This window comes from Leptopilina boulardi, unplaced genomic scaffold (genome assembly GCF_019393585.1).
Source record: "Leptopilina boulardi isolate dan_hultmark-lab unplaced genomic scaffold, ZJU_Lbou_2.1 LbouV2_214, whole genome shotgun sequence".
In the NCBI taxonomy this organism is placed as follows: domain Eukaryota; kingdom Metazoa; phylum Arthropoda; class Insecta; order Hymenoptera; family Figitidae; genus Leptopilina; species Leptopilina boulardi.
In genome coordinates, this window is record NW_026137768.1 from 1,526,765 (window position 1) to 1,536,444 (window position 9,680).

Genomic DNA, 9,680 nt, shown 5'->3' on the forward strand with positions numbered 1-9,680 from the left:
ATTTATTCAATCACCCTTATATGTTTTTATCTCATTTCTTTTTGTTAATCGTTTTCAATAAAATACCGTCTATTCAGGTTTATTGAACGAATAATATTTTTGAGTGACAGTCCACTACCTTTTTCTAACTTGTTTAGCGAAGAGCAATTTACGCTTTCCAAATAAGCGGAATTGTTGAATAATAAAAATTAGTATTCTTTCTAAATATTTATTATTTCTCTTTAAATTATCTATCTTTATTTTTTTTGTTAATTAACATCCGTCTTTAACACTACATCAAATTATCAGTATAAATTAAATTAAATTAAGTTTTTAGTATAAATTAAATTTTCCGTAAAAATGGCAGAGTTATAACACGTTGGAAAAAAACTTTTTTTACATGCTGATAGCTTCTTATATTACCGAATTTTTAATATCGTCAACACTTATGAAACTTTTCTTCAAGAGAATAACATTTTAGGATACTTAAAAGCCATCGGCTATCATCTACACTTTTAATCGCATTTTTTTGGTCACACCTTTTAATCACACATTTTAAAAGACTTTTGTTTTTTTAGGAATTACTTTTTTGATTTTGGAAATTTTTTACTTTGCGAATTTTGGGCAATTTTTTTTGCATTTTCGTACCCCAAGAAAAGCATTGTTTAATTTGACAAGCTACTTGTAATGTAAAAGTAGAATCAGATATGACAAAAAAATTATGCAAAATTGATATTAAATACAGTCTTGAATAAGTAAAATTGGTAATATTGGACTTGATATTTTGTCTTCACCAATCTAGTTTTTTTTAACCAATTGAAAGGCATTCTAAAAAGAATTGTCAAAAAAATGCAGAATTGAGAAAAGTTCTTCTGCAATAATATCGTAAAACTGAATTAATTAAATTCATTTGTATTTTCTTTGATATAAAACTGATATTCTATAATCAAATATAAGAGAATGAAATCTAATTCTTACTTATAATACCACTAAAAAATGAGGAATGACAAAATATATTTCCATACAAAATTATTCTATGTAATTTAAAATAAGTTTGTATTTTTGTATGATGGCTTCCATAAATGATGTCACATTTTAAGGGGAGTGTAGCGCCAAGCAAATTTGTAACTACGTATAGAAAAAACAGTTTTAATTTATACAATAAATGTTACATAGAAGAGGGGGTCTGAAATTGCAAAAAAAAACCTGTCACATCAATTATGGAAGCTGCCTGTATAGAATACTTAGATCTTCGGTTTCCAATTCTATCCGTAAGGGAAAGGGCTTCGTAATGCATGCACTGATAGTTGACGCAACTAATAAAATGGTTACGAATACCATTTTGGTTAATAAACTATATTGCTGCTAATGCGACAGTCAGAGATACCATTTATAATAGTAAAAAGTTAAATAGTTGTCGTTACCATTTTATTAGTAAGGAGAACTAACAATAGTTAGTACTGACAACTAATAAATATTGTAACAGATAACATTTAGTTAGTTAACCTTACTGTTCATTAGTGTGACTGAATTAAAATAGGTTAGAAATTGAAATAAAATTTTATTCGGTTTTTGTTATATTTTAGATAAATATAAACTTATTTATTCAATTAAATATTTAACCTAATGTACAATTAAAAGGACGAAAAAAATATAATTCGCGTTTACATCTTAAATATTGTTGGCTTAGCGAGAGCTCAACTTCAAGAGACGGTCGGACGAATAGTGATGTCTTTTTCAAAAGTATGGAAGTGGAGTATTTTATTTTCCGAAACATTGCGAAAATGAACGAAAATTAACGAAGTTACAATAGTTGAAAATGATACTAAAATTACCTGGATTTCGGTACAAAGGGTCGATGTTGGCGCGCCGACATGGGTACATATCCCTTACCCCTAATAAACTAAATGAGTTCTTAAACTTTGAAAAGGAGCTTATAGTTATAAAATAGTCGATTTAGAATGTATTTACAATCGAAGGTAAAAATCCTAACTAAATAACTCAATTGCTCACCATTTAAGGATTAAGAATAATATTTTTGTTTTCGTACTAAACATTTGCACGGCAGATGTTTAACAATCATAAAAATTAGAAAGTTCTTGTCGAAATTCATATTATAAAAATATAAAACGCTATTAGGACTAAACACTTACTAATCAAATAGGTAATTCGATAAAGAAAATACAACCGCAATTATTTATTTAATATTATTCTTATTCAAAAAAATATGTTTATTATAAGGTTAATATAACTTTCGTGCTGTACCAAGTAAGATATAAATCTTATATTAATTATATTTTTTTTTGCAGTAACAGGATCTGTAACAATTCTAGAACAATGTAACTAATTATCAGTGATGATAATAAAATAACAGTGATTGTTTTTGTGTTAAAGAAGTTATAAACTGGGCAAGAAAAATGTATTGTATTATATTCATTTTCTTTGTTATTATGATACTTAATTGAAATTATCTGTTTACTAATTTGATAGGCAAACTTTTGAGATGATTGACTTGATCAACGCAAATATATATTTAATCATGGTCAATTATATGTTGCATTTTCACGAATTCGGTCTTGGGAATCTCTCAAATTTTTCTTGGAAGTCAACAAACATAAAATATTGTTAAAAATTATGTATATATACAAAATTATACATTTAAAATTAATAAATAAATTTTATGATTCGTTCAAAATTTTATGTTATTTAATTACAAAAAATTAACACGCGTGCACAAGCGCGCGACCGGTCTCGTAATTTTAAAATAGAATGTCCTATATACTCTTTGCAATAATAAACATCTGAAAAACTGTTTAAGGACTTCACAAAATAAGACATTTTCTCAAAAAATCCCATAGCCTCCCATGGTTGAGCGCGTTAAGGTGATTAAGATATTATTATTATAATAATTTAAGCTAAATTTATATTTTTTGTAAAAGATCTACATTTGTTACATATGGATAACCGGTAATTCATTTATAAATTTTCCTACGTCTCCCACGCCGGAAACTGTCCCAAATTTTGGCTACCATTTTGGTTCCGATGTCGCGTCGTATCCAACTTAGGAAACGGCGCCGGAAATTTCAGTAAAGTAGTAACTGTTAGGGAACTATATTTACTTTGGATCTAATAGAGGGAAATTTTAAATGATTTCAATCTAACTAATTTTCTATTTTATTTATTTAAATTAACATAAATAAATTAAATCAACTTTAAAAAATCAATAAGTCTTCCCAGTGTCAGGATGGCCTCAAGTCAGGGAAAAACTGGAAATCAGGGAAAAGTCAGGGAATTTTTAAAAATTCTTTAAAAGTCACGGAATTTTGATTAAAAGAAACCACAAATTAAAAAAACATTGATACATAAATGAGAGATTCTTTTTCAATCGCCCCAGCCCAAAAAGTCAATGTTCTGGGATTGGCTTCATACTTTGGTAAATTGTTGTCCCATATGATAGTAATAAATCCCTAAAATATAAACTCATTAAAAAAATATTTGTAGAAAGTAGAGGGGGTTGAAGTTTTGACGTTAAGGGTAACATTGTCATTTTCAAATCCGTATAACTATGACAAAAGTTAATGGATTTTAATTTATCTATAATGAATTTTAATGCATTTTTCATGTACTTTTCAAAAATGTATACAAAATTTAGAAAAAAAAATTTTTGACCCCTTTTTTTCAAAATCAACGCTTATTTTTCGATTTTCATCCCTTCGGGAATTTTTTTTTTATTTTTTTTATTTTCATTGGAAAGCTGAGGTTTTTTCCCATGAGCTATGTAAATATGAAAGTGGGACAACAATAATTTTGTGAGAAACATAATATTAAATTAGGCGGTGCCTACCTAAATCCTCGAAGATGATCTTCAGGTGTACCCGTTATCGGCACCGCCTACTTTAATATTCTGTTTCTCACAAAATTAGTGTTGTCCCATTTTCATATTTACATAGCTCATGGGAAAAAACCTCAGCTTTCCAATGAAAATAAAAAAAATAAAAAAAAAATTCCCGAAGGGATGAAAATCGAAAAATAAGCGTTGATTTTGAAAAAAAGGGGTCAAAAATTTTTTTTTCTAAATTTTGTATACATTTTTGAAAAGTACATGAAAAATGCATTAAAATTCATTATAGATAAATTAAAATCCATTAACTTTTGTCATATTTATACGGATTTGAAAATGACAATGTTACCCTTAACGTCAAAACTTCAACCCCCTCTACTTTCTACAAATATTTTTTTAATGAGTTTATATTTTAGGGATTTATTACTATCATATGGGACAACAATTTACCAAAGTATGAAGCCAATCCCAGAACATTGACTTTTTGGGCTGGGGCGATTGAAAAAGAATCTCTCAAATGTCAATTCAGTTTTTTTATTTCGACGTTTTTGTAATATAGCTCATTATAATGGTGCCGTCAGATTTTTCATTTTTCGAAGTTTTTACTTTTTTATAATAAAAGTTTTAAGTATAATAAAATTTTGTTATTAAACAATTTTTAATTATCTTATCTTTTCCTTTATGAATAAAATTGTCAAATGTTCAACAGAAAAGAATTCACGGTAAGAAAAAAATAATTCACTGTAACGTTCCAATTCAGTTTTTTCGCCAAACCGAATTCAGCTTAAGTTACCACCAATTCTTTTCGCTTACTCCCAATTTTTTTTACTGTGTTGACCAACATTGACAATAAGGATATTTGGATTTTGAGGATAAAATTGGTATTGAATATATTTTGATATTGGAAAAAATATTAATTATTTGATAATAGTGGAAGCTAGATTTTGGAAAAATTTGTTGGTATTGGATAACATTGGCATTAAAGATATTTGAATTTTGAGGATAAAATTGGTATTGCATATATTTTGTGTTAAAGATGAATTTTGAAAATTAGAAAATTATTCAATATCAATCAAAGATTGATATTTTCTAAAACTCTAAGAGACTTTGGTACTTTAACACACGTTGCCCTTCGGACAAATTATATTGTAAAAGGTAGTGGATCCCTTCCTTACCTCACTATTATTCAGTGAGTTGGTTGAGATCCCATATTAATCAGAACAATTGGTTAGGAATATTTTAAATAAAAGATCAAACAAATATTTAATTAATTGTATATAAATATATATTGTGTGACAGCTCAAATAATACAATATTCTAATACAATTTACGTGTGAATGTATGTATGTGTAATAATGTTGTGTGTGTATTGTGTTAAGAGTCTCTGAACTCTTACGTATATTTACCTTTGGAATTCCTCGTGTCTCAATTCAAACGTTATTTCAATTCTCCAATTTATTACAGTTATTTAATATTCTCTTTATCTCAATCAATTATGGTAAACAAATCTCAAAACTCAATAGAAAACATAAACTCAATTACTATTTATTTTCAATCTTAATTTCAAAACTAAGTGATCTCAAAAGAAACTCATTTATATACTCTTTAAATCAAACTCAAAAATCAGATTCTCTTTATTCAACTACTTCAATTATCAATTCTTTGTAAAACTCAATACTCTTAAATCAGATCACAATTCAATACTAAATACTCTTCTTGTCAAAAATCTCAACTCAAAAATAAATACTTTAAATAATCTCAACTCAATAATCAAAACTCAGATAAAACTCAATAAAACTCCAAATGGAAACAACCTCAAAACTAGAGGTGTATTTCAAAGAGTCTCTCACTTAGAGACTCAAACTCCAACTTAAAACTCTCAAAAAAACTCCAAGCTCTACACTGAGCTCACTCTCAATCTCCTCTACTCACAACTCACTCTAAACAACCCTGGTCTAAGGGGTTGTTCCACCTGTCTCACTCGGAGACCACACTTGGAAGACCTCGATCTTCGTGTGTCAACTGATTTTATTAAGTTGACTTTTGGTGGGGAAAAGAATATTTTATTTATCAAATTTATTGTTATCAATGTTTTTTTTATTGCAACCTTGCAACATTGGGGTAGTGTTCCAGTTCAGTTTGAATGGACATACTTTGGATGCAGCAATGTTTATTGCGCCATCCTTTGTTTCTTGAATTAAATTAGTTCACTTAGTTTCTCAATTTTATCATGAATTTTAAATAGGTCTTCTTTAAAATTTAGGTTATTAATTGAAAGTTAATATTTAATATATAGTTATTTGGACATCTCTAAGAGATTCTAAAGGCATTTCTTATAATGTTTATAAAGTGTTATTTGTTTGTGTTGCATAATGTGTCCTCTTTTTCAAGTATTGTATTAATGAATTATTAATAATGTTAATAATTTATTAATAAGAAGTTACGAAATTCATACGTAACATTTTGATAAAAGAAAAAAATATTATATGTTTGATATTAGTGGAAGCTGGCTTTTTGAAAATTAATTACATAGAAAGCGGGTTGAATATTGTTTTACGGGTAAAATAATAGTTTGTGAGCTGAATATTGATTTGAATATCAATTGTTAATTTGAGAGACAAAGAGATTTAAATACATTAGAAAACTTTATATTTTTGAAAGTCTTAATGCAGGGTGTTTGAATGTTCTTCCAAGTAGAATATTTAATTAGATTGTTCCCTTTTTAACCAACAGTAGTTTTTGACGCTCTTGATCAACAACCGATTGGTACAGTTAAGTGTGAAGTATATGAAATAGCATTTGCAACATCTGTATTGGTTAACAGTGTAAATTAAAAGATTAATTTATGAAACTGACAATGAAAAGAAAATACCCAAAGAAAAAAATTTGTCATGTAAGATAAAGAAATTATCTACAGAAATTGAGGAGGGATTTACATGTTCATGTAAATTCAGTATGCACAACAGAAAATAATGAGAAATTAATTTCTAGTCTTATTGTTAGTGAAAATTTTGATCCCATGACATATCCAACAATGTTTCCTTATGGTGTTCCTGGATGGACTGTTAACCTTAAGCATACTCAAGGTACTTGTAATTTTATTCATTTACAATATTATATGTATCGTCTTTCATAGAGAAGAAAAAAGCGGGGATTGACACATGTGCGTTTAATTATATTTTTACGTACACAAATTTGCGATTCAGAAACTTTAAATAAACTGATATGTGCTAAAATCACAGACGAAATAAAGAATCCAGAACTTTTTAACATTGTACAGCGATTTTAAGTTCATGGGCCTTGTGGTAAACAAAATAGGAATTCACCCTGCATGGATCCTGAGATGGGTGAATTAAATATATTGCTAACAATTCGATGATCGTAGCATATAATCTTTATTTGAGTACAAAATTTAAAGGTCATATTGACTGTGCAATAATAGGTATTATATTATTATAACACCATAATGTTGAAATAGTAATACAGTAACGATTTCAAAAATAACATTATTAATTTTGCGAGATCAAAATTCCGATAACTTTTCGTCAAATAAAAATAAATTTTTAATTTTTCATAAAAAATTGTAGATACCACGAGCGTTTCTTTTAGCTAGTTCAGTAAAGAATCTAGATTAAAGTCAATTCTATGTTTGTCAAATTAACATTATAATTGTTCATTAAAGTCGTAATTTATCTGTTACAATTTCCTATCTTTCATCTTATACGTGTTTTACTTCTAAATAACCTATCCAGTTTCAACAGAATGTTACAGTGATGTTTTTTGTGAACATTCCTACGATATTAAAGGAAAATCAATATGTCCGCCTTCTAAGGATATTCACCGGTAATATTGAAGGGTTCCCAGTAAAAGTAAAAGATACAAGAACCGCAGATTCCCGTTACAAGCTCAATAGCTGGTAAACAAATGCGTGAGAATCTCGGATACAAGCACTTTTCGGTAACTGAAATGCTCATAAGCTTGTAAACGCACTGAAAAGAACGACTTTTGTAGGGCTTTTAATCAAGAAAAAGCAATTAAATTGATGCAGAAACGATGGGAAATTAAATTAGAAGCAAAAATATATGATTATTTATTAAAGAAACGTATATTTAAACAAAAAACAATTATTCACAATGTTTTTAATGCAGAGGTTAGAATAAGTAAGAATAATTGTTTTTTGTTTAAATGTACGTTTCTTTAACAAATAATCATTTATTTTTGCTTCTAATTTATTTTCCCATCGTTTCTGCATCCATTTAAATGCTTTTTCTTGATTAAAAGCCCTACAAAAGTCGTTTGTTTCAGTGCGTTTACAAGTTTATGAGCATTTCGGATACCGAAAAGTGCTTGTATCCGAGATTCTCACGGATTCGTTTACCAGCTATTGAGCTTGTAACCGGAATCCGCAGTTCTTGTATCTTTTATTTTTTACTAGGTTATTCCTATGATATTGGTTTCCATTGTATATCACAGGAATATTCCAAAAAATATTGAAATGATATTTATGTGATATACCGTGCAGAATTTTATTTTTATTAAACTGTTACAAAAAAAATTTCTGTTATTCTTCTAGAATATTTTTCTAGATCGGATATAGAATTGTTAGACTTTGTAGTTGATTTAACTAAATTTTGAAGTAAAATGTGAGGAAGAAAGAAATTATTTTTATTAATTTTATTAAAAAGAGTAAAATTGCACACCTAGTTAAAATAAGTACAAAAGTAGTTATTTTAAAAAGGAAGCACACTGCAGCTGTTAAAACTTAGTTCCTTAATTTTGCGCCGTGGATTGACCAGGTCTTTGTAATTAACGAAAATCGACAAACCAAATTATTTTAATAAAATAAGATATTCCTCGTTGAACTAATTTCAATTGAGTAAAAGAAAAAATTAATTAAAAATTTAAAAACATTTTAAAAGAAGAACTTTAAAGTAAATGCATTTTTAAAGCAGCAAATTTATTATATGAGGTTTCGCCCTCATGTTTTTATTCATAAATTTTTTTGTACAATTGATATAAGTGAAATTTCTGGTTTTTATAAATTAAATTTCATTTTCTTAAAGTACCTTGACTTTAAGAATAACATTCTCATCACGGCACTATCGTTTCACGTTCGAAAATTAGAAACATATAATAGGAAAAGTAGGCATGCATTAACCCATTAACGAAATTTTTAACTGGTACTTTGAGGCTCTATCAAATGGCGTACTAAAAGAACCCATAAATGTTAAATAAACAATTTACAAGAATTAAAAAAAAATTTTTATAATTTTTGTTCAGTTTTTATAATTTTTTCAAATCTTATCCCTTCAGAATACCTCTAAATGCTAAAAATATCGCGTCAAAAAAGTTCAAATACGCCATTTTGAATTTTTAAAAACTGACTTCAGAATCGTAATAAGCGACCTAAAAAACCAAGGAGTAGAAAGATTTATTTAAATTTGCTAAAAAAGATTGTTGAAAAATGAATTTTCTCTTAAAAAATAGCAATTTTTATACTTAGCTAATTTATAATCCTTTATAATTTTGCCTGCTACACTTATTAATTTTGTTTCACTTCACAATGTTTTCGTTATAGTGGAAAAAATGTTTTATGGATACTGCTTCAAAAACTTTGAATCAAGAGAGGAAAGTTGCTAAAAGAAAAGGTGGAAAAATATGTTAAAACTGTGCCGCCAAAAATTAATGAGTATAGTAACACATCGAAAATAATTTTAAATTTTTGTTACTTTAAATGTTATAGAAGTGAAACATACAAAACAATATAACCAATTGATACATCAAAATTTAATGAAAAAAATGAAAATTCTTTTTACGCTGAGAAGTGGAAATAAATGGCTGGACTTATAAAAAAAAATTT